This window comes from Schistocerca gregaria, chromosome 5 (assembly GCF_023897955.1).
Source record: "Schistocerca gregaria isolate iqSchGreg1 chromosome 5, iqSchGreg1.2, whole genome shotgun sequence".
NCBI lineage: Eukaryota > Metazoa > Arthropoda > Insecta > Orthoptera > Acrididae > Schistocerca > Schistocerca gregaria.
The window spans coordinates 304,017,119-304,043,464 of NC_064924.1; the positions used below are offsets into that span (position 1 = coordinate 304,017,119).

A 26,346-nucleotide genomic window follows, 5' to 3' on the forward strand; every position below is an offset into this window, starting at 1 on the left:
GATCCCTGAACTGCTCTTCTTAATTAATGGTCACAATGCCCACATACTACTAGGGACAGAAAGTTGGCTGAAACCAGACGTAAACAGTAATGAAATTCTAAACTCAGATGGAATGTATACCGCAGAGACAGGCTGGACAGTGAAGGGGGAGGCCTGTTTATAGCGATAAAAAGTGAAATAGTATCGAAGGAAATTGACAGAGATCCGAAATGTGAAATAATTTGGGTGAAGGTCACAGTTAAAGCAGGCTCAAACATGGTAATTGGATGTCTCTATAGGCCCCCTGGTTCAGCAGCTGCTGTGACAGAGCACCTGAGGGAAAATTTGGAAAATATTTCGAGTAGATTTCCCCACCATGTTATAGTTCTGTTTGGAGATTTTAATTTGCCGGATATAGACTGGGAGACTCAAACATTTATAATGGGTTGCAGGGACAAAGAATCCAGTGAAATTTTTTAAAGTGCTTTGTCTGAAAACTACCTTGAGCAGTTAAACAGAGAACTGACTTGTGGCGATAACATATTAGAACTTCTGGTGACAAACAGACCCAAACTATTTGAAATAGTTAATGCAGAACAGGGAATCAGCCATCATAAAGCGGTTACTGCATAAATGATTTCAGCCGCAAATAGAAATATTAAAAAAAGTAGGAAGATTTTTCTGCTTAGCAAAAGCTACAAAAAGCAGATTTCAGAGTACTTGACGGCTCAACACAAAAGTTTTGTCTCAAGTACAGATAGTGTTCAGGATCAGTGGACAAAGTTCAAAACCATTGTACAATATGCATTAGATGAGTATGTGCCAAGGAAGATTGTAAGAGATGGAAAAGAGCCACAGTGGTACAACAACCAAGTTAGAAAACTGATGCGGAAGCAAAGGGAACTTCATATCAGACATAAATATAGCCAAAGCCTTGCAGACAAACAAAAATTACGCGAAGCGAAATGTAGTGTGAGGAGGGCTATGCGAGAGGCATTCAATGAATTCGAAAGTAAAGTTCTATGTACTGACTTGGCAGAAAATCCTAAGAAATTTAGGTCTTATGTCAAAGCGGTAGGTGGATCAAAACAAAATGTCCAGACACTCTGTGACCAAAATGGTACTGAAACGGAGGATAACAGACTAAAGGCCAAAATACTAAATGTCTTTTTCCAAAGCTGTTTCACAGAGGAAGACTGTACTGTATTTCCTTCTCTAGATTGTCGCACAGATGACAAAATGGTAGATATCGAAATAGATGACAGAGGGATAGAAAAACAATTAAAATCACTCAAAAGAGGAAAGGCCGCTGGACCTGATGGGATACCAGTTCGATTTTACACAGAATACGTGAAGGAACTTGCCCCCCTTCTTGCAATGGTGTACTGTAGGTTTCTAGAAGAGCGTAGCATTCCAAAGGATTGGAAAAGGGCACAGGTTATCCCAGTTTTCAAGAAGGGATGTCGAACAGATGTGCAGAACTATAGACCTATATCTCTAACGTCGATCAGTTGTAGAATTTTGAAACACGTATTATGTTTGAGTATAATGACTTTTCTGGAGACTAGAAATCTACTCCGTAGGGATCAGCATGAGTTTTGAAAAAGACGATTGTGTGAAACCCAGCTCAAGCTATTCGTCCACGAGACTCAGAGGGCCATAGACACGTGTTCCCAGGTAGATGCTGTGTTTCTTGATTTCCGCTAGGCATTTGATACAGTTCCCCACAGTCATTTAATGAACAAAGTAAGAGCATATGGACTATCAGACCAATTGTGTGATTGGATTGAAGAGTTCCTAGATTACAGAACACAGCATGTCATTCTCAATGGAGAGAAGTCTTCCGAAGTAAGACTGATTTCAAGTGTGCCTCAGGAGAGTGTATAAATGACCTTGTGGATAACATCGGAGGCTCACTGAGGCTTTTTGCGGATGATGCTGCAATATATTGAGAGGTTGTAACAATGGAAAATTGTACTGAAATGCAGGAGGATCTGCAACAAATTGACGCATAGTGCAGGGAATGACAATTGGATCTCAATGTAGACAAGTGTAATGTGCTGCGAATACATAGAAAGAAAGATCCTTTATCATTTAGCTCCAATATAGTAGGTCAGTGACTGGAAGCAGCTAATTCCATAAATTATCTGGGAGTAGGCATTAGGAGTGATTTAAAATGGAATGATCATATAAAGTTGATAATCAGTAAAGCAGATGACAGACTGAGATTCATTGGAAGAATCCTAAGGAAATGCAATCTGAAAACAAAGGAAGTAGGTTACAGTACACTTGTTCACCCACTGCTTGAATATTGCTCACCAGTGTGGGACCTGTACCAGATAGGGTTGATAGAAGAGATAGAGAAGATCCAACGGAGAGCAGCATGCTTTGTTACAGGATCATTTAGTAATCACAAAAGCGTTATGGAGATGATAGATAAACTCCAATGGAAGACTCTGCAGGAGAGATGCACAGTAGCTCGGTATGAGCTTTTTTTGAAGTTTCAAGAACATGCCATCAACGAGGAGTCAAGCAGTATATTGCTCCGTCCTACATATATCTCGTGAAGAGACCGTGAGGATAAAATCAGAAAGATTAGAGCCCACACAGAGGCATACCGACAATTTTTCTTTCCACGAACAATGCCAGACTGGAATAGAAGGGAGAACCGATAGAGGTACTCAAAGTACCCTCCACCACACACTGTCAGGTGGCTTGTGGAGTATGGATGTAGATGTAGATGTAGATGTACTTGACCAGAAACAGTGCATTGGCATAACAATGTTTGCTGCCATCTGAAATAGTAGCAGAATTACAGAGGGGCCGAGCAGATGATGCCCCTGCACGATGCCGGGAATCATCTAGAAGCACTCATGGTGCTAAGAAAACATGATTATTCAGTGAATCATTTATTGTGATAACTTTACATAGGTTGATGCACTGCTGGCCTTAGTTGCCTCCTGCCCTGGTCACGAAAAGATTCTGAGTCGAAAATTGCACCAGTCCTTTCTCCGGTGTCCTAGCGAGTTGTTGTTCCTCTGGCATCGATACGGATGCTTAGCCCAGCCTGGTACAGCATGGATGGCTGCTACTGGCTGAGGGAGTGTACTCAATCCAACTCCGTGCCTCTTCTCCCCTGGACCACCCCATCCACAGTGTGCTGTAGGCGGCAGGCATTGAACCTAGCCCTGCCGGCCTGGTTGTCATCTTCCATCCCATACTCAGAGAGAGTACTGCATTGCTGCTGGTAGTTCATTAGCTCTCCCATCAGAAGTGGTTGGTGTGTTACAGCACTAAGTTCCTCAGTGGAGTTCAGCTCTGCGGCACTCCATGTCTGGCTGGTACTGTGCTGGTTGATCTGTGAGAAGACTTACTAAAACAACGTGGTCAAGGAACGGAATGTTGTTGACATGGACTCCATCATTCCCATTTACCTGAACCATTCTCTTCTGCTTGGAGCTTGGGCTCCGGTATTTAAAGAGCTCTCTGTAGTTCTGTGACATGCGGCTTACTAGTGATGACCGCATGTGGCCTCATTATTCCACTACCCTTGCTTTAATTCTCTCTTAGCAGCTAGTTAATTGCTCTATGAGTGTTTTCCCTAGCCATGACTATTGCTTCTTGTGGCATTACGCCGCTTGAATGAGCGTCGTTAGTTGCTGTCCTCTGTTTTCCCACTGCATGTGCTCTCTCTCACTCAGCTATTGGAGAGTTGCAGAGAGTGCTGCCCATCTGTCTTGTATCGCCATGCTTCCTGGTCCGCCGCTAATCATGGCACAACCATGTGGTTGAACTCAGTTAAAAATTTTACAACTTGGGACCGATACTGCTCTGTGCCATAACACACTCCTCCCCTTTGTTAAAATTCATCCCGAATTTTCAGCTTCACTTGTAATTAGTTAGCCTATACATTCTTCTTAATTAGCCCATACATTCTTAAATATTAATTTACATTTCTTCTTGTGCTAAGTTACAGTGGAATATTGAGTCTAAGTTAATTCTGCTATCCTTGTCTAATTACAGTGTTGTGTTTTCAGCTTCCATCTTATGACTAGGTTGTATCCATTTTACTGGCACTTGGTGGGTTGCTGTTTCCCTTGACTGTACCATCTTACATTTCAGAAAGAATTAGATTGCATATATACAGTGATTGTATATGTAATTCTGAACAAAAAATGTTATATGAACATAGGTCCGCAAATGTTTCGTTAAGGAGGTATGGGTATTGAAAGGAATTTTAATTCTGCAAAATTGATGTGCACAATGTGAATGTACGTGAAATACAACTGGACCGTAACGTGATTTTCTTGCAAACAGTGCATGGGAACATGCCATGTTTATGTTATGCAACCTACCATGTATTATGTGACGTACATAGTAAGTAATACTAACACCCAGTTGTGCCGTGTAAGACACATTGTTTAGGGTACTGGTGACAGATCGGTTAACTGTGTAGTGTATGGTGTTAACTGTGACCGTACAAGCTTTGCTAACAATGCCACACATATACAATAATGAGTAACACACACATATGGTATATGTTTATGGCTTCTTTGACAGTTGTGCTACTGCTGCAAGAGAAGAATACCACAGGTGCTTTCTGACTCCACGATTTGGTGTTTACCAAAGTGTTTATCACTTCACGTGCAACAGGCTATCTTCCAAGCAGACATTTTTCATTTGAGCTTGCACGTCAACGAACTTTGCAAGCACAGGAACAAATTATCGCAAGTGTTGAGCAAAGACACAGTATGAGGATACGGAGAATGTCACTGCTTATGAATGTCCCACAGACAAGTGTATGGGAAACATTACATGTGGAAACCCTGTATCAATTACCAATGTCCAAAAACTCCATGTTGGTGACAATGCATGATGACTTCAATTCTGTCGTTCTCAATTGAGAATAGTCATTTGCTACACATACTATTAATCGACGAAGCCCAGTTTTCACGACATGAAATTGAACAACACAGGCAATGATCATTGATAGTCATGGGAAAATACATACACTTCAGTGCATAGCAATTTCCAAGTTCGTTTTGCCATAAATGTTTGGTGCGGAATGATCGGTAACCTTTTTATAGGTCCATTTGCACACATCAGAAAAAGTTTTGCATCACTCCAGTTCCCAGAACTCCTGAAGATAGACATTGACTGTGGATATTGTATCACAGACACAGTCCCTTTTACTGTTCAGAGATGTCACTAAACCCGCCCAAAGATTTAAACAACCATGCATGAGCGGCACCTATTAGACAGAGAGGGTTCGACAGCAACCAGTCATTCCACCAGGAAGGAGGTACACGTCTCGTGTTCTCTGTAGTTAACCATGCCTTGACAGTCAATACCGCAGTTTGATCATGTCTGCATTGTTACTTTGTGCCAGGAACGATTCTCATCAAGGGAAGCATCCATACATCTCGGAGTGAACCAAAGCGATGTTGTTCGGACAGAGAAGAGATAGAGTGAGTCAGGAACTGTTGATGACATGCCACGCTCAGGCCGTCCAAGGGCTACTACTGCAGTGCATGACCGCTACCTGTGGATTATGGCTTGGAGGAGCCCTGACAGCAATGCCACCATGTTGAATAATGCTTTTTGTGCAGCCACAGGACATCGTGTTATGACTCAAACTGTGCACAATAGGCTGCATGATGCGCAACTTCACTTCCGACATCCGTGGTGAGGTAAATCTCTGCAACCATGACACCATGTAGCACAGTGCAGATGGCCCAAACAACATGCCGAAAGGACCACTCAGGATTCGCATCATGTTCCCTTTACCAATAAGTGTCGCATATGCCTTCAACCAGACAATCATCGGAAACATGTTTGGAGGCAACCCAGTCAGGCTGAACACCTTGGACACACTGTCCAGTGAGTGCAGCCAGGTGGAGGTTCCCTGCTGTTTTGGGGTGGCATTATGTGGAGCCGAAGTATGCCACTGGTGGTCATCTGGTGATCAAGGAAGGTGCCGTGATGGCTGTACGATACATGAATGTCGTCCTCTGACTGATAGTGCAACCATATCGGCAGCATATTGGGGAGGTATTCGTTTTCATGGACAACAATTCATGCCCCCGTTGTGCACATCTTGTGGGTGACTTCCTTCAGGACAATGACATCACTCAACTAGAGTGGCCAACATGTTCTCCAGACATGAACTGTATCAAACATGCCTGGGATAGATTGAAAAGGGCTGTTTATGGATGACGTGACCCATCAACCACTCTGAGGGATCTATGCTAAATTGCCATTGAGGAGTGGGACAATCTGGACTGGCAGTGCCTTGACGAACTTGTGGATAGAATGCCACAACAGATACAGGCATGCATCAATGCAAGAGGACATGCTACAGGGTATTAGAGGTACCGGTGTGTACAACAATTTGGACCCCCACCCCAAAAGGTCTCGCAGTATGGTGATACAACATGCAATGTGTGGTTTTCATGAGCAATAAAAAGGGCGGAAATAATGTTTATGTTGATCTCTATTCCAATTTGCTGTACAGGTTCCGGAACTCTGAGAACCAAGATAATGCAAAACTTTTTTTGATGTGTGTATTATCAATCAACGATTGATGGGAGAGAGGTGCCTGCATTTTTTGGAAAATTCATTTGTGGAACTGTTGGAAGTTGTTCCTTTAGCCAAACAAACTGGAATGTACTTTCAACATGATGGTTCCCCTCCACGTTACCTTACATGTGAGGGACCATCTCAACCACATCCAGCCTAACCGCTGGACTGGCCGGTGGTGGTGATATTAACTGGCCCCCAAGATCACTTGACCGTATCCCTTTAGATTTCTGTTTATGGGATTGAATGAAATCAGAGGTGCACAAAGAGAAGGTAAATACACGAGATGAACTGCTCGTCGCATCATGGATGGTACTGAATTGATTAGAAACCAACCACATGCAATTAAACAAGCAACACAACACGTTATCGCTAGAGCGCAAAAGTGCATTGGCGTTCATGGTGGGATATTCGAACCTGTTCTGTGAACTGTCAACATCTGTACAATATGTGTTAAAGCTGTTTGTAAAAGACGTGGTATGTCTTTTTGAACTGAATACATGTAACATGCATGTTGTAATGCATTATGTATTAAATGAAAAGTAAATAAATACTTTGTAGAAATGTGTAACATATTGTACTCCTCTGTAACATTGTCTTCAAGAAAATCACGTTATGGTCCAGTTGTATTGGATATACACTCATGTCGTGCACATCAATTTTGCAGAATTGAAATTCTTTTCAATACTCATACCATTTTTGTTCAGAATTACTAATACTATCACTGTGACCCTATGCTGTGTGTGTGTGTGTGTGTGTGTTTTCTGCCTATGCTTTTCATGATACCTTATCACATGCTGCAATATTTGTGCAATATTTGGTTTACTGAGATTTGTTGGTTCTCGGAATTTATCAAGTTATCTGTCGTCTGTAATAAAGTTGAATCCAACGAGTTGTTGATAAATGTTACATTTTGGTGGGATAGAATGTGTAGAGGTTTTTCTGGCCAATACAACATCGGTCTGGACACATTGATTAGTGTTGTACCTGTACTGATAGCTGGAGGGTGAAACTGTCTTCCTGCTATATCACATCTAGTCCCATTTATTAGTAATCTGTTACCTTGTAATTCTAATTGCATAATTCCTGTAGGTTTTCCATTTTCTTAACAAGTAGTGGTTACTGTTTCTGATGTAAATGCATAATAAAGCCAGTAGTCTCCGATTTTAGGAATTCTGTTTGTAGCTTGTTAGTAGGACACCTGCTTTTCTAACAAACAGGATACCATTGTGCAGTGGTTGATTCTGCACTATATCTCCTTTGCAACAATATAGTAGCGCTATGCACAGAAGAATTTTTCTAGCCAGCATCTCAGCACGTAACCTGAGAGAAAGGGAAACATAGTCACTCCCATCCCTCCTCTATAGAAATAACTAAAGACAAAACAGTATAATAGAAGAAAAAAAATGATACTAATGTTATAACAACAATCATGATATTTGGATTACACTGGAGAATATTACTGTACTTACTCCAAGATCTAAGTGAATAAGGTATATCCTCCTTAGGTAGTTGCTTCTTTTGTCCTTCTGATCTTTTGGGGTTGGTTGAAGAGATCTGTGGCAAAGCGTCAACTACACTGTTAAATGGTTGACTTGACTGACGTGCATTATTGCAGTCCTTGTTGGTAATTGCAATTTTATGTTGACCAGGGAAGTCATTTCAACAACTTGCTATGGTCCTTGACACTTAGTCAAAATGTTTTTAGTTTTATTAAAATTATAAAGAATGCAGCAACCAGTCACAGAAACATAATTTATTTAGCTTGTTGCAAATCGATTTCGACTGCTATCAGTTATCATCGGTGCATTTTTCTAACCGATATATGCCATAAGTAGAAGTATTGTCCTTGGCAGATTTCTATCATGAAGATAGTTTTGCCTATCAGAGTATAAGGATTAGTTAACAGTACCCATTGTCCTGTTCTGTACTGTGGTAGTTTACTTGCTATTTGCCCAATATGCTCGTTTTTCTAATTCTTTTGTGTTGGCCCGTTTCACTGTTTTCCATTTTTTTTAAACTTCTTTGCAAATTCTTTCACTGGTTCACCTTGTGGCCCTAGTTTATGATGGAGCACATTGAAAGGTGATGGCATTTTCCTACCATATACAACTTTTTGTGTGGCGAGAGACCCATTCAATAATGAACTTTCGCATATTAAGCACAGACTACTAGATTCAAATAGACATCCCAATTTAAATGCTGTGGGTCACCATAGTGACTCAACATCTTAGATAACGTATGGCGAACTCATTCAGTTCACCCATTCTTGAGGATGAAATGGACTGGTACATAACTTCTTAATTTGTAATAACCAACACAGTTGTTTCAGTAATTTAGATACAATTTTTTTTTCTCTGATCTGTAATAATAGTTTCAGGTATACTGTACTTCAATAGCCAATTGCTCACCATTGCTTGTGCTACTGTACTAGCCTTCTGATCAGGAATAGCTACCATAACCAAACAACATGAAAAATGGCCCAAAATTGTTAAAACATATTTGTTCCCAGCAGGTGCTTTGTTAAAAGGCCAGGGAATGTCTAGTCCTAAAAAAGAAAATGGTCTATCTGTTTCAGGCAGTCATTGTAACTCAATCTTTTGATGACTTAAATTTAACCGTTGCGTGCACGGAACACAAGTTTTTTTACAAATTGCGCTACATCATTGTGACGTGTCTTCCACCAGAATCTTCCAGCTACTCAGCGATTTGTTGTACGTCTACCTCTGTGACCTGATAAAACATGGTCATGAGCCTGACATAATGCTTCCTGTCTCAACGCTGCAGGAATGACAACACATGTTTTGCACCTTGTAGCTCTGTATAGCATGCCTTCTTATATTTCAAACTGTTGCTGCATGTGAAACAATGTGCACTGTCCATCAGCTAGTTGTCCCTTTATCCAGTCTGGCTACTACTTGTAAATCTGCAACCTTTCTGCTTAACACATCAGCATTTTTATTTGAAACTCCCAATTTATGAATCACTTCATAATCAAACTCACTTAATTTTCATGCCCATCTCACCATCAGCTCGATGATCCTTTAACCCTGGTAACCATCCGAGACAAGCTTAGCCAGTAACAACTTTGAATTTCCAACCATACAAATAACAATGAAAGTATGAAATTCCATAAAGGATAGCTAGCATTTCCTTTTCTGTTGTGGAATAATTTATTTGTGCTTTGAAACTTCCTGGCAGATTAAAACTGTGTGCTCGACCGAGACTCGAACTCGGGACCTTTGCCTTTCGCGGGCAAGTGCTCTACCAACTGAGCTACCGAAGCACGACTCACACCCGATATTCACAGCTTTACTTCTGCTAGAATCTCGTCTCCTACCTTCCAAACTTTACAGAAGCTCTTCTGCAAAACTTGCAGAACTAGCACTCCTGCAAGAAAGGATACTGTGGAGACATGGCTTAGCCACAGCCTGGGGGATGTTTCCAGAATGAGATTTTCACTCTGCAGCAGAGTGTGCGCAGAGATCCCGAGTTCGAGTCTTGGTCGGGCACACAGTTTTAATCTGCCAGGAAGTTTCATATCAGCGCACACTCCGCTGCAGAGTGAAAATCTCATTCTATTGGTGCTTTATTTAACTGCCTGGAGGCATATGTCACTGGATGTTCATTCCCATCTATATTTTGACTTAATACACAACCCAACCCACTATTAGATGCATCACATGCCAATATGAATTCACATTCAAAATCAGGAAACACTAACACAGGATCTGACACTAAAATTTTCTTAAGTTTCTTGAAAGCCTCTTGACACTGTGGTTACCATTGGGAACCAACTCCTTTCTGAAGCAACCTGGTTAATGATCATGTGATTTCAGCAAAACCCTTTACAAATTTATGGTAGTAATTACATAAAGCAAGATAAGATTGCAGTTGCGTAGTAGTCTTTGGTACTGAAAAATCACGTACGGCTGATGTAAGTCTAGCATCTGTTTTGACTCCATCTCTTGTAATAATATAATTTAAATACGTTACTTATGCTTGTGCAAAATGACATTTCTCTACACTTAAAGTAAGACATGCTGCTCGTAACCTAGTAAACACTTTATATAAACTTTTAATGTGGTCTTCCATTGTTTTCGAAAATACTATTACATCATTCAGGTAGACCAAACAAATTTTATGTTTTAAACCATGAAACCGTCCAGTAACCTTTAAAAAGTAGCAGGAGCATTCTTTAAACCAAACGGCATTCTCTGATATTGGTAATGTCAAGAATTGGCTGTGAATGCAGTCTTATTTCTATTATCCAGAAACACTTCTACTTGGTGGTAACCATTTTGAATGTCTATCATTGACAAATACTTACAATTTCCTAGGTTGTCTAACGTATCTGTAATGTTAGAAATTGGATATGCGTCCATTGTAGATTGTAGTTTGTGCATTTAAAAACCAATAGTCACAACAAAATCTATATTGTTTTGTACAATCAACTGATTTTTCGGGGACCACAACAATATTGATAGACTAAGCACTATCACTATGCTCTATGATACCTTCATGCAGCTGCTGGTCAATGAACTCATCTACTAGTGGTTGTAGATCCTTTTGAATCCTATATGGCTTCTTATGCACTGGCGAATTTTCCCCCATTGGTATACAATGCTGTGTGACCGGTGTTACTGGTAGAGGGCCATTTGAATCAAATAAATATATATACTGCAACAATAAAGCTTCCATGCCTTCCCGTTCTCCATCCTTCAAGTGACTAACCTTGTTGTGTAGTACATCTGCATTAACAGATTGTTTGATGCCGCGATCACCATGTGATCTGTTGATATCCTCTTCGTTGAGTACCTCTAAGCTCGCTACAAGTAAACTCTTCAGGAGATCCACTTCATCTGCCACAAAATCATGCATGCTGGCCAGAATCATCAGTTTCCTATTAACATCTGATATGCATTAAAGACTCCTCCTTATATAACAATGCATTTCATTCAATGTCTCATTGTTCTGCAGTGGCTCAATCACACATAATCTTCACTATGGATCAGCCGCATCTACCGATACCCAAACTAACTTCCCTGTACCAGCAGGTACTTCATCATACGTAACTATCATTAATGCACATGTATGCAGTTCATTTGGTAACACATTAGCTAACGGTGCACCTTACGACATTGTAACATTTACAGCTGTTGAACCCATTGGAAACAAGTTTCCGCCAAGTTCGACTGTGCGCTGCAAAAGATTAATTTAGCAGGATGCCTATCTAGAATCACAGAATAACCTTGTCCCACAGGTGGCAATACTTCCATTTGCTCACAGAATTCCATATTTTCAATATGAAAAACGAGTCATGTTGTCCCTAATGATACCTCATCATTGTCCCCTACTCCATATAAATTATATCTTGGAGTTATCACTCTTGTCCTACCCATTAGGTGTAGATTAATCACAGAAATATTTATGCCTGTATTGACCAAAAACTTATACTTCTTACTATTTATAATACCCAAGAAACAGCAATCCATTTCTGCCTTAAATTCTGCAATATTTTGATTTAATGGGGATGCTTTCCGACGGACAAAATATTCCTGGTGTGGTTTATTGCATCCTGCCCTTTGTTTCCACCATTCCACTTTCTACTCCTACATTCCTTTGCTTTATGGCCAAAATGCACACATCCGTAACATTGTACCTGATTGCATTGTGCTCTGACATGTCCCTTGTTCCCACAATGATAGCAAATTTTCTCTGTAAGAAACAACTGTTTCTCTTTGCATCCTCGCGTCACACTGTCTACATCCTGCAAATGCATGGCAATACACAATGCTGCAACTAAATCATCTAGATCTTCCCTCCTAACTTGTGAAAATTCCACAGGAATACCCCTCAAAAACACATCTAAAACGCTGTTCTCAGATTCCCGCAGGATAACACGATCGGCGTCTGCGTGCTCACCTTAACGTATTTGGTCCAAAAAATTTTCTGCTTTTTCATTTGCTTTCTGAGTTAACCCATTCAATTGTTCTCTAAAAAACCTAGCACTATTTTGTTTATGGTACCTCTGTTGCAAACCTTCAGCTAATTGCATAAATGAAGTTGCTTTAACAAGTGTTTCATTCACAAGGCATAACATAACCTCAACTGATCAATTACACATTCTAGCTGTAGCCAAGACATCACTAATAAATACTGTGACATCCTCAGTTGTCTTCCCAGAGAAAGGTATAATCAAGTGAGCTACAGAAGAATCTATTGCAAAGTGACTGCCCTATTGAAGATTTTGTTTCACCCAAACTTGGGTGTGAATTTTGTGTGGCCTGTAAAGCCTCTAATTGTGCCATTAATTCCTCATGACACACTCTCTGCTGTGCATTCTCTTCTAGCTAATGTGATACCTGATCTGTTAATTCAGGTATTGACTCACCGGTTGAAATTAGCCTTTTGTGTGGCATTCTTGTGCAATTTAGTACTATCTTCTAAAACACAATACTTAACAGATATGCATCACACTGCACCAGAACAGACAACAAAACTTAATACTATAATATGTAAATAACGATAATTACCATCCACTCGACTCTTTAACCACCCTAGATCAGACTCCATCCACACCTTAAGGCTGACACTCACATGTGACCCAGTCACTGACACAACAACTCATATGACTTAAACCAGCTTAGCATATGATAATGAACACAACTTACAAATACTATTACACAGAATTACTATTTCCTCTATATGCCTTCTACAAACTCAACCTGTGACGTAAACACCAGAACAGGCAAAATGTTTTTATGAAGCCCACCGTGTCACAGTTGCTGTCACGAAGTCTAGTTTCTCATTACAGTGACCTATTGCAAGCATTGAAGTGTAGCAGCTCCGATGCCCAACCCCAAGATGAAAGGGTGCAAAAAAGGGCAGCTCGTTTTGTATTATCACGTTATAGGGGAGAGAGTGTGGCAGATATGATACACGAGTTGGGATGGAAGTCATTACAGCATAGACGTTTTTCATCGCGGCGAGACCTTTTTACGAAATTTCAGTCACCAACTTTCTCTTCTGAATGCGAAAATATTTTGTTGAGCCCAACCTACATAGGTAGGAATGGTCATCAAAATAAAATAAGAGAAATCAGAGCTCGAACAGAAAGGTTTAGGTGTTCGTTTTTCCCGCTCGCTGTTCGGGAGTGGAATAGTAGAGAGATAGTATGATTGTGGTTCTATGAACCCTCTGCCAAGCACTTAAATGTGAATTGCAGAGTAGTCATGTAGATGTAGATAACTGAGTCGACACTTCTGACGCCAATTTACCGAGGGGGCGAATGGATGATGTCTCTGCACGAAGTCAGGAATCGTCTGGAAGTGTTCCTGGCACTAAGAAAATGTTATTATTCAGTGAATCATTTATTGTGACAACTTTACATAGGCTGGTGGACTGCTGGCCGTAGTTGCCTCCTGCCCTGGTCACGGACAGATTCTGAGTCGGACGTTGCGCCAGTCCTTTCTCCTGTGTCCTAGCGAGTTGTTGTTCCTCTGGCATTGATAAGGATGCTTGGCACAGCCTGGCCTGGTTGTCATCTTCCATCCCATACTCAGAGAGAGCAGCACCTGTACTGCATTGCTGCTGGTAGTTCATTAGCTCTCCCATCAGAAGTGGTTGGTGTGTTACACCACTAAGTTCCTCAGTGGAGTTCAGCTCTGCGGCACTCCACAGCTGGGTGGTACTGCGCTGGTTGATCTGTGAGAAGACTTACTAAAACAACATGGTCATGGAACGGAATGTTGTTGACATGGACTCCATCATTCCCATTGACTTGAACGTTCTCCTCTACTTGGAGCTGGGGCTCCATTATTTAAAGAACTCTCCATAGTTCTGTGACATGTGGTATACTTGCGATGACTGCATGTGGCCTTGTTATTCTCCTACCCTTCTTTAATTCTCTCCTAGCAGCTAGTTAAATGGGTCTATGAGTGTTTTCCCTAGCCATGGCTTTTGCTTCTTGTAGCATTCTGCCACCCAAATGAGCATGCATGCTATTTTGCTTAGTCGCTGTCCTTCTCTGTTTTCCCGCTGTGTGTGCTCTCTCTCACTCAGCTATTGCAGAGTTGCAGAGAGTCCTGCCCAATCTGTCTTGCATCACCATGCTTCCTGGTCGGCCACTTATCGTGGTGTAACAAGCCTATCTTACATCAACGTGGTTGAACTCTGCTAAAAATTTTATAACTTTGAACCCATACTACCTTGTGCCATAACAGAACTATTCACAGCCCAGCCGTGTGTTGGCTGAAGGAGCTACACCAGATGAGGGTACAACATGGAGCCAACAGCAGCAGCCATGAGTTTGAGTCTCCGTTGCAGTACCAGCTTGCTGCAGTAAGTTAATTACAGTGCAGTGGGCCTTTCTGGCTCACTCCAGCATCAGCCAGCCTCCTGTTAAGTTGCATTGGATCATACTCTGGGCACAGCTGTCGCCTTCCAATGATGTAGTGAGCATGTCTCCTCGCTGAATGCTTCAGCCACCCATGGGTGGTCATTCATTGCAGAGTTGGCTCTCTCTGCAAGATTATGGTCTGTCTCTATACAACACTGATGCCAGTGCTGTGACTCTCACATGACTGGCTCCGGGTGCAGGTGTTAGCAAAGCAAGGTGCGAGCATGTGTTGCAGGCAGCTGGCTGGTTGCTAGCAGCCACCTGGTTGGCTACCGACCATCTTCCTGTGGGCAGGGACATGCTCACCTACTCATATCGATGCAGTGCTGATGTACAAGCAGAAAGTAAATTATTAACTTTGACAGCCACTTCCCTCTGGGCCTTCATCGGCCTGCCACCCAGCCTCAGCTTTCAGCTCTTGGATGCTTGACATCCTGATAACATAGCTTCCTGGCCACCCCAGGGGTCAGCTACAAATTGGTGTCAAAAGTGGTAGCTTCGTCTTCAGCATGCAGCATGACGTCTGGACCACAGCCTGCAGTGTCAACATAGTTGGTTATTCTTAGTATGTAATAGACATGGGATCTAAGAGAGTGTGCAACTTTAGGGTTACTTTGTTTAGGCCACAGGAACCAGCTGATCTGTCTGAGTTTTGGGGCAAACATTTGGAGACTGTTAATATACTGAATCAGGATCCATAACTTGTTTTACATGCCCCACCATTTTGGTTGTGATGCAAGGCAGTGTAGGGAATCTAGATGGTTGATGATCAGGTACAAAGTATAATTCATTATTGTTTTCACTTTAGTAATTGTTGTGTATTTACATTGCATGTGAATGAGTGGTAAATTTGTTGCAGTGGCAGAGTCAGAGATACAGTGTCTTATGGCCAGGAGGCAATTCAAGCATTGGTTAATGAAGTAGCTCAATGGAGAGCATTTAGTACAGACTTGCAGAACAAGCTTGCAGCTAGGGGTGAGGAACTAGCATTGCTCTGTGCACTGAACATTGTAATAGATCTAGCTGGCACTCACCTAGTTGTCCCTTTTCTGGAAGGACATCTAAGGATGTGGTGTCATTCATGGTGGACCTGATAATGTTAGCAGGTATTGGTGGTTGATCCAATAGCAGTTGTGTCAGGTAGCAAAATTATGTGTAGCAAAAGAGGCAAAAACTTTTGTGAGATGCATGGAAGCACTGAGGAAGACAGAAATGTTTGAGCGGCCATTAAAACAGGGGCTTTTGCAGACATACTGGAGGCAGAACACTGTGAGGTTCTTTTTGGAACAGACTTGTCACTGGATATGTCAAGAAGGGTGTGCACAGGATCTCCATTCGGCTGTAACATTTGTGAAGCGACTGATGTTTCACTGAGTGTGCGTAATAGGCGTGGCATATTCTCTGCGAATATGAAGTGCTACAGATGTAGACGTACGGGGCGTGTGCAGGGTCGTTGATCATCAGAGCTCAATCCATAGTGAAACTCATCACTGAAGACAATTCTATTACAGTCAATGAGATTCCAGGGTGAATAAATCCCTTTGATAGCCATCTGCAGCACCCTTACAGTACAGTGGTACATTGACAATATTCTACATCCTGTTTTGTTGCCATTCATGACAAGTCATCCTGGGCTTATATTTTAGGAAGATAAGGGCCAACCACATGTGGCAAAAGTTTGTGCTGCTTGTCTTTGTGCTTGCCAAACCCTACCTTGGCCAGCTAGGTTACCAGATCTTTTCCTAGGTGAGAACAGTTGGAGCATTATATGAGAGGCGTTAAAAAAGAAATGAGCTAGAGGCAAAATCACAGAAACCAGTACCTGTATGTTAGGAGTATTGAACCTGGCTGTTGAGACACTTGTCCCACTGTGACACAAGGTGGTGAACGGCTGTCTCATAAAATTCCTGGGACTGCAATGTTAACCAGTTCTACACATACAGCTAGAGGGTGTTATCTCAGGTGAGTTGTTTGCCTCTCAGAGCCTTTTTAAGGGGACCAAAAATGGCATAATCACAGGGAGAGAGGTCCGGACTGTAAGGAGGGTGGCCGAGAACCTCCCATTTGATTTTCTGCAGGAGTGCCGGTACTGTGTTGGCCATATGAAGCTTTGCATTGTCGTGGAGCAGAAAGACACCATGGGTGAGATTGCCTGGTCGTTTTGATTTTATGGCTTGGCGCAAGGGTGGTCAAGGTTTGTGAGTAATGCTGGGCATTCACAGTTGTCCCGGACTGCAGAAAGTGAATCAGAATGGGGTCATCTTGGTCAAAGAACATCAGCATAACCTTTCCTGCACTTGTGTGGATGGTCTTGGCTTTTTTTGGTGGTGGTGACCCTTGCGCTTCCACTGGAGACTGTTGTTTTGACTTTGGTTCAAAATGATGACACCATGACTCACCTCCAGCCACCACTCATGCCAGGAATGCATTTCCTTCCCAAACATAGTGCTGCAGATAAGCAAGACAGTGGGCTATTCAACATGCTTCCTGGTGTGGTTGAAGACTGTGGGGCACCCATTGGGCACACACTTTGCGCATATGCCATCATTCCTTCGTGATCGTGTGAACACTTCCGACACTCGATCCAACCACGGCGGTTATGGCTTTCACTGTCACTCGGCAGTCCTGAGTAATGAGTGCATCCACCAGATGGACGATGTCATTGGCAATGCAGTGTGGTGCTCCAGACCGTGCATCATCAGTTAATGACATCCGTCCTTCCCTAAAGCACTTGAGCCACGCCTTGACCCTTGCAAGAACGTGCAGTGTTTGTCGTACACTTGTGACATTCATTGATGAATGTCTATTCCTCATACTCCTTCAACTGTCAGTAAACGAACAACATCTCTTTGCTCGTCTTTTGAAGCCTCCATGTTGCTGTCTGAAATGCGAATGGCAGCGTTAGATGATTGATGCATGCTGCTGCTAGCTCTGTATAGTCACGTGACGTGCACACGTGCCCTCCAGCGACAGGCTGTGAACTTTCATGCTCTGGTCGGAGCTACACCTTGTTACACACACCACAATATTACCCTCCTGTCACTGGTTTGCACATTCCAGACTCCAGCTCATTTCTTTTTGAACGCCCCTTATAGGCAGGGCCCTCCAACTAGCTCAGGAATTTGACGATCTAATGCACCAGTTGGACAGACTTTGGCACAATATCTCTCGGGAGGTCATCCAAAAACTCTCTCAATCAATGCCAAGTTAAATAACTGTTTACATAAGGGCTAGAGGTGGACCAATGCATTGTTGACTTGCTCATTTTGCAAAGCTATTTTTCTGAAATTGTAATCATTTGATTTCTGTCCCATTCAGATAATTCCTTCATAGAGCATCATTTTTTTGTCTTAGAGTGTATTTCTGATGTTATATTTATGTAAATAAATTTAAAGTGGGACCAATCATGCTGCTCTAAAATGGTTGAAGGTCACATTCAGCAGACTAACAAGATGGGCTTAAGAGACTCAGTGAGTTTGACTACAAAGTGGTTCACAAGCCAGGAAAGAAACACAAAAATGCAGATGCATTAAACAGGAAGGTAGGAGTAGTGCAAGCACTGGGTTAAAACCTTCCTGAATGATAAGCAGCACAGAAAGCTGCAACTACAGTTCAGCCTGTGTGATGATTTGTCGTGTAAGGTAACTAAGTTAAGGTTGCAGCTGGTGGTGCTGGCTAAGTAGAAGAATGAAGTCATGGGGCATGCAGAGCAATGAACTGAAGGCTAGCTTAGAGGTACTAATGGAAGGGAGAAAGGGGCGATGTGGATCAATAGGTAAGGAATTGTGTGCAGTGTGTGCAGCATTTGGACTTCAGTCATAAATGAATTCTGTTACAGAGGGGGTGAGCTGGTTATTCCTTGTCCTGTCCCTGGATTACTATTCAAGGTGTGAATAGTAAACAGAATGCCAGCACCTAGCGATGGCCGAATGCCTCTGTGCCTCCCGGCCTAGCCAGATACGCAAGAAGCATAAGCGTAATCATCACCAAGAAAAGGTGAAACACGCGAACAACAGTGATGGTGTCTGTCTGGCAGACTGGGCTGAGACCAACAACTACCACCTTCTGTACGATGCCAAAGATAAGCCCACTTTTCACCCGAGTGCATGGAAGACCAAAACTACTCCTGACTTATGTTTTGTGTCCAGCACAAATACTGGACCAGCAATGCAAGCATCACAGACAGTTTTAAACCGCCTGCCTAGAAGCCAATATTGCCCAGTCTTAATAAAAATAAGCCTACAGCTACAAATTGTAACGAGCTCTCCCATCCCACATTGGAATCTGAGAAAATCCAACTGGGAAGCATATCGAGAAAGCATGGAGAAAACGATAATGAGAATACCACCTACTGCTGCAAACTATGAACGCTTCTGTAAGTTACTCATCCACGCAGCTCATAAAAGTATCCCCCGAGACGCCAGAAAATACCACATCCCATGTTGGTCTGAAGAATGCAGTACCTATTGGAAGAATTTAACAGAACAGAAGACCTACTGGATGAGGAACGAAAACAAAGATGGCCCAAGCTGATGGAGCAAATGGACTTCACACATTCAAGCCGTAAAAGCTGGAGTCTCATGAGAAAGCTGGGAGGAGCCAACCACAGGAAGTCAGCAGAGGCGAGTATCCACCCAAACAAAATCAGCAAGAAACTCAGGGATAACATCAAGATAACAGTGACTCCTGAGCAAAGATAAAACATAAAAGCTCAGATGGCTGTGGCACTGCAGGAGTGTGAAGAAAAAACCGACATGTTCACGGCAACAGTCCTAGAAGAAGAGGTGAAGATGGCACTCCAACACACATGGGCAGGGAAGGCAGCTGGACCAGACAACATCCTCCCTGAATTTTTGAAAAATCTTGTACCAAAAGTGCTGAAATGGCTATGCAACCTATTCACGAAAATAATGGAAACCTGTGATATCCCCAGAGAATGGAAAACAGACAAAATCATTGCCATACTTAAACCAGGGAAGAGTGGAACTGATGCAGGGAACTTCAGGCCAATCTCATTACTGTGCATAGCCTACAAACTGTTTGAAAGGATACTGTTGGAAAGACTTAAACCAGTACTGGAGGAACAACTACCTGTGGAGCAAGCAGGTTTTAGACAAGGAAGAAGCTGCTGCGACCAGGTGCTGGCATTTATCACACACATTGAATGAGGCTTTCAGGAAAAGAAGAAAACAGGGATAGTTTTCATTGACCTGACATCAGCGTACAACACTGTATGTCTAAATGGTCTCTTGTCAAAACTGGCAAAGATAGTCAAATGCAAAACAGCGTTGAAGCTCATGAACAACATGCTAAGTGAAAGGAAGTTCAGGGTCAAATTGAATGGTGAAACCAGCAAGTGCCATACCCTAAAAAACGGTCTTCCGCAAGGATCAGTCTTAGCTCCCTGGCTCTTCAACATCTATATAGCAGATTTGCCTGATCTGCACTCTCATAAATATGCCTACACAGATGATTTAGCTATTACAGTGCAAAGTAACTCGTTTGAAAACCTGGAATCAACACTAAATGAAGATCTAGCTACACTGAAAAAATACTATGACACATGGCACCTAAAAATCAAGTGACAAAAAACAGTAAGCACAGTCATGCATCTAAACAACAAGGAAGTGAGAAGGGAACTGTGCCTGGTTATAAATGGTAAAGCTGTCAGCCACAAGAATTTCCCAAAATATCTCAGTATTAAGCTATATCGCAGCATGATTTTCAGACAACACCTAACTGATACTGCCCAAAAGCTAAAGACGAGAAATAACCTTCTCAACAGACTGGCAGGCACCACTTGGGGTTGTGATGGTGCCACTCTACGGACTGCTGCACTGGCACTGGTGTATAGCGCTGCAGAATACTGTGCCCCAGTCTGGAGCAGAAGCCCGCACGCCAAACAAGTGGATGTACAACTAACTGCCACTCTGAGAACCATCACCGGCACACTCTGGCCAACCCCAGTTGAGTGGCTTCCGGTGCTGGCAAACATCGCTCCTGCTTCCATATGTAGAGAGAAAGCAACCCAGGACATAGTAGAAAAAATTGAAGTAAACCCAAGGCTACCCATACATGCCGACATGGGAGGCCCCACAAGACTCAAGTCCAGGAAACCTATCAACTGGAGCAGAACATTAGGCTCAGAGGATCCCAATGCTGAATGGAAGAATGCATGGCAGGGTCTGAGAAGAGGTGTAGTGGAAAACCATAACCTAATCCAAAACCCAACCAAAAGGCTTGAAGGCTTCAATCTCAACAGGAAACACTGGTCGGCTCTAAACAGGTTCCGCACGGGAGATGGACGATGCAGACAGCAAACAACCAAATGGGGCTATACAGACGATTCGTGTTGTGACTGTGGTGAGGTACAAACAACGGACCATCTTCTGGTTTGTAACATTCATGGTTTCAGAGACGGCTCTCTGATGTCGCTCCACAAGTTAATGGACAATGCCAGGAAATGGCTCCATAATCTTAATGTTACTGTGTAATTAATTGTCTTCAATTTATGTGATTTTTGTTCCATTTATGTAATAATGTAGTTTCCCTGACATAATTGTAATGTAATAACTGATATAATTTGTTTCCACATTGCAAGTTCCAAATGTTTATTGTGATTTATATTAATCTTATCTGTTCTTTGTAAAATGTATCTGGCAGATTGAATGAGAAATAAATAACTGTTACAGAGACTGCCAGAAGTGTCAAAGCCATCTGAAATGATTGGGGTGAATGTGTTAGGATCATTTAACCAGACTTCAGTGGGGAATTGTTTTTTGCTGATGATAATACATCACATTTCCCATTATGTGGAGATGATTCCTATGCCAGACAAAAGCAGTTACAGTCACACAAATGATAGCCTGCAGTTAGATACTTTAGATTGGGATACCAGAAATGATGATAACACATCAAGGGACGAAGTTTATGTTGGGCTTGATGAAGCAATTATGTCACTTCTTATGTGTGAAGAAATTAGGAACTAGTTCTCTCCACCCACAATCAAATGATAGGATGGAACAGGTGCATCAGAATATCAGAAGGATGTTAAGTTACTATATGAACTCACACCATAATGATCAGGATACATATCTTTTGTTTGTTGTGACTGTGTACAATTCAAAGGTCCACACCAGTACAGGGTTGTCTCTGTACAAGGTGGAGGAAAAATGCCATTGCTATTTGATGTGATTAAAGTGAAAAGAGGCAAGGATGGAGAGTTGGTCTGCAAGTTTGCAAGATCAGTGAGAGAGGTGTGGAAGTGAGTGCATTGTTGCCTGTGAAAGAGGCAAAAAGGAAGAAGTGGAAGAGTGCAGGTGAAAGTATAGAAACTGTTTGAGAAGTACCATATGCATTAAGATTGAGAAAACAACAGAGGTATTTTTTATTGTGCTTGTTGGAGATTATTTTGGGTATTATAGGCATTGTATTGAGTTAAAATATGTTAAGAGTGAACAAATAAGTTTCGTATTTGAACAAGGGTTTCTTTAGCTTTATTTTTATGTGAAGTGCAGGTCAGTGACAGCAGCTTTGTGAGGTGGGGAGGAGGGGGGAGGGGAGGGAGGATTATGATAGCTCTATTCTCAGGTTGCTGTACACTGAGGGCGAGGATGGGAAGGATGCTAGTCAGGGCGGTGCTATGCCTCTTCACCTGGAAGCCCTCCGCAACCAACATCTGGAGGGAAGCGTTTTGTTTGCCAGACAAGAAGGTAAGATGATAAATGGCCATCAATGAACACTGAGTCTACTTTTTAATGCATGGGAATTCCAGAATGAAGTAAGGAATCTGGAAGAGGTGTTTTCTGGTTTTTGACAGGTACCCAAGAATAGAAGAGTACTAGGGTAAATTTTGAGGGAATGTGAGAAGTTACATAAACCATATGAGGAGTTGTGAGAACAGATGCAGGAAGCAGTGGATGTGCCGCATTTGCTATGTTGTCAGAGGAGAGATTGGATAGACTGGGGGAAGGATTTCGAAGTCTGTCTTTAGAAAAGTTCATGCCAATGACATAAGGGAACTGAATGGGATGATGGAGGCAGTGAAGGATTGTCAGAGGGCAGTAAGTCAGTGGTGAACAGGCGTACCACGCAGATAGTGAGCTGAGTGTTAAGCAGTACATAAATGCTGTGGAAGCTGACGATCAGGGTGATGGACTACACAAGGCATTGGAGATTTGGGGATCTTGCAGGCATGAGTAGATGTGCTAGATGCAAGAGTTACAATGACAAGACTGCTGCAATCACTAGCGGACAGTGTTTGGAATGTGAGAGTGGAAATCATGAGCTTACAAGAAGCTATTCATCATGCACTACATGGGATACAGAGACCCATCTTTTTGTTACCAGAACGGTATCTGTCGGGGTTGAGGAGAGTGCAGGGAGGAATACCATCAGAGTTGATGTTGGAAGTGGGGCGTAGTCAGCAAAGTTTGCCTCTTTATTATCATACAAAATCAATAGAGGTGGAGACGGACCAGGCATGGTTGTACACACTGGTTAGGATCCCAGTAATGGGCAGGCATGCACATTTTAGGTGTTACACCATTCACCTATATCCAGTGAAATGGGGAGCCATAAGGAAATTTGTCCAGGCGAGGACAGGAGATGTGCTACCGATTTCTGGATTGGAAGATAAACTTGCAATTATGACAGAGGAGGAGCTGTGACAGTGTCGGAGGAAGAGGATTACAACATGTTCAGGTTGAGTGATTCAAACTGGCACAAATACGTCTGTGGTGGGGGCACAACGAGGGTACAGAATTGCCTGAGGGATAGTGTGAAACCTAGAACTTATTTCCAGCCAGCAGAACTGCAGTGGATTTATTATGTATATGACAGCATGGTGGCAATGAGCATCTATGAGCGAGGAAGGCTCACAAGAGCAAGACTAATAGAGTTGAGATGTAGTGGATTGTTGATTAACATAACAGTCCTCGACATCTATATCTACATCTATATCTACATGGATACTCTGCAAATCACCTTTAAGTACCTGGCAGAGGGTTCATTGAACCCCTTCACAATTCTCTATTATTCCAATCTTGTATAGCATGTGGAAAGAACGAACACCTATATCTTTCCGTTTGAGCTCTCTGATTTCCCATATTTTATTGCGGTGATCATGTCTCCCTATGTTGGTTGGTGTCAACAAAATATTTTTGCATTTGGAGGAGAAAGTTGGTGACTGGAATTTCGTGAGAAGATTCCGTTGAAATGAAAAACGCCTTTGTTTTAATGATGTTCAGCCCACATCCTGTATCATTTCTGTGACACTCTGTCTCCCATAGTTCGCGATAATACAAAATGTGCTGTCCTTCTTTGAACTTTTTCGATGTACTCCATCAATCCTATCTGGTAAGGATCCCATGCTGTGCAGCAGTATTCTAAAAGAGGACAGACAAGTGTAGTATAGGCAGTTTCCTTAGTAGATCTGTTACATTTTCTAAGTGTCTTGCCAATAAAACGATGTCTTTGGCTAGCCTTCTCCACAACATTTTCTATGTGTTCCTTCCAATTTAAGTTGTTCATAATTGCAATTCCTAAGTATTTAGTTGAATTTATGGTCTTTAGATTTGACTGATTTATCATGTAACCAAAGTTTTATGGATTCCTTTGTATCATTCATGTGTATGACTTCACACTTTTCGTTATTTAAGGTCAACTGCCAGTTTTCACACCATTCAGTTATCTTTTCTAAATCATTTTGCAATTTGTTTTGATCTTCTGATGACTTTATTAGTCAATAATCGACAGTGTCATCTGCGAACAACCTTACACAGCTGCTCAGATTGTTTCCCAAATTGTTCATATAGATAAGGAACAGCAAAGGGCCTATAACACTACCATGGGGAGTACCAGAAATCACTTCTGTTTTACTCGATGACTTTCTGTCAGTTACTATGAACTGTGACCTCTCTGACAGGAAATCACGAATCCAGTCACATAACTGAGACAATATTCCGTAATCACACAATTTCAGTACAAGCTGTCTTGTGTGGTACAGTGTCAAAAGTCTTCCGGAAATCCAGAAATATAGAATCAATCTGAAATCTCTTATCAATAGCACTCAACACTTCATGTAAATAAAGAGCTAGTTGTGTTTCAAAAGAACAATGTTTTCTAAATCCATGTTGACTGTGTGTCAATAGACCATTTTCTTCGAGGTAATTAATAATGTTTGAACCCAATATATGTTCCAAAATCCTGCTCCATATTGATGTTAATGATAAGGGTCTGTAATTTAATGGACTACTCTTACTACCTTTCTTGAATATTGGTGTGACCTGTGCAACTTTCCAGTCTTTAGGTACGGATCCTTTGCCGAGTGAATGGTTGTACATGATTGTTAACTAAGGAGCTAATGCATCAGCATACTCTGAAGGGAACCTAATTGGTATACAGTCTGGACCAGAAGACTTGCTTTTATTAAGTGATTTAAGTTGTTTCACTACTCTGAGGATATTTACTTCTACGTTACTCATTTTGGCAGCTACACCAGACGTGGGGGCAACATGGAGCAGCCAGCTGTAGCCATTGATATGAGTCTCCCTTACAGTAGCAGCTTCCTGCACTAAGTCTGCCCGTCAGACTTGATGCCACTGTGCAGTGGACCTTCCTGGCTCACTTCAGTGCATGTCTGAAGAAAGATTCAATCCCACCTAGCACCAATTCTAATAAACATTTCGTAATAGTTTTGAGTCTGTCCAATAGTTGGCAGTTTCAGCTAGCTCATTTGTTTGAGTTATTCTGCTACTCACTATCTTGGATATTTTGTGCTAATAAAGTATGTACTACTGTACTTTTGAGGTAATGTTTGTCAAGAAAAAGTGGTATTTTGCTACCAGAAAACTACTTCAGCGATAGGCAGATGACATTTAGGTACATGTAGAAGTTAGTTACAGTCTTAAATCACAACCTCAGTCTCATAGTCAACATGTTACTTATCAGTGCAAGATTGAAAGCAGCCATGAAGGTTTTTTCTAGGAAAAATGAGTCAACTGTGTACCACTGACAAAGTGAATCAAAGTAGTTCCACACTATTTTCATTGCTTTCTTTTAGATCTGAATGTTATTATATTGAAAATAAATATTACTTAGAGATTAGTGTTAGTATAGTATGGTACAAGTACAGACAAGAGCTAGGACATCACCAATAGTCAGTTTACATCACTGAAAATCTGAAAGAATACCTGGAATCCATAAGAAATAGAACACTTCCTGGAAATGTCACAAAATGCTTCTAAACCAGTGCCAAGTACTAGTAAACAACGTAAGAAGAGAAAAATTCAGACAGTGCTTGTTTATTCTGGTGATGAAAATTGTTAGAGGAACAAATTCTTGATGAAAGTTTTGACAAAGATTGGGAATCATACAGGAGATTTCAA

The 26,346-nt window shown here is 41.8% G+C and overlaps 1 long non-coding RNA gene and 1 other non-coding gene across 3 annotated transcripts in view; one reads left to right on the forward strand and one right to left on the reverse strand.

Moving 5' to 3' along the window:
• Positions 1-26,346, forward strand: part of LOC126273175 (uncharacterized) — a 72,876-nt gene that overhangs the window by 17,084 nt on the left and 29,446 nt on the right. The window lies entirely within an intron of this gene.
• Positions 9,771-9,845, reverse strand: Trnas-cga (transfer RNA serine (anticodon CGA)). Its single transcript has one exon. It is a non-coding gene; the product is annotated as a tRNA-Ser (tRNA).